The sequence below is a fragment of the Schistocerca piceifrons genome, chromosome 2, assembly GCF_021461385.2.
Source record: "Schistocerca piceifrons isolate TAMUIC-IGC-003096 chromosome 2, iqSchPice1.1, whole genome shotgun sequence".
Taxonomy (NCBI): domain Eukaryota; kingdom Metazoa; phylum Arthropoda; class Insecta; order Orthoptera; family Acrididae; genus Schistocerca; species Schistocerca piceifrons.
Window position 1 is genome coordinate 531,859,605 of NC_060139.1, and position 539 is coordinate 531,860,143.

The following is a 539-nucleotide window of genomic DNA, read 5'->3' on the forward strand; positions in this document are numbered from 1 at the left end:
ACAATCTGTATGAATGAGTGAGTGAGCGTGTATGTTGTATTTGTCCTATATATAGTAGCAGTGCAGCGTCTGGCTGTCTGCTGTGGTAACAACAGTGTAGCCAACGTAGCTTTCGTAGACAGGGCAAAGAGATTTGTACCCTGTCGGTAGTCTTTCTACAGCAATGAAATGATAATTAAATAGACACCCTAGCTGCAAGCAGGCGTTGATACACTTCATTGGGGACATGTTGAAAATGTGTGCCCCGACCGGGACTCGAACCCGGGATCTCCTGCTTACATGGCAGACGCTCTATCCATCTGAGCCACCGCGGGCACAGAGGATAGCGCGTCTGCAGGGACTTATCCCTTGCACGCTCCCCGTGAGATCCACATTCCCAACATGTCCACAACACTACATTAGTTAAATTGGGTGGCAGAAACGGCCGGCTATGGTCCCTTCCGGCTACCTGGCGGGAAGTTCGTTACAGGGAGAGCGTGCTGTCGATACTCGAGACTGGAGCTTTGGTGAGTGAAGACGGTACTCTTTAAAAACCGACT

General features: G+C 50.3%; 1 non-coding gene across 1 annotated transcript; it reads right to left on the minus strand.

The window, feature by feature from the left end:
* Positions 1 to 240: 240 nt before the first annotated feature.
* Positions 241 to 315, minus strand: Trnat-ugu. Its single transcript has one exon. It is a non-coding gene; the product is annotated as a tRNA-Thr (tRNA).
* Between the last annotated feature and the right edge of the window lie 224 nt (positions 316 to 539).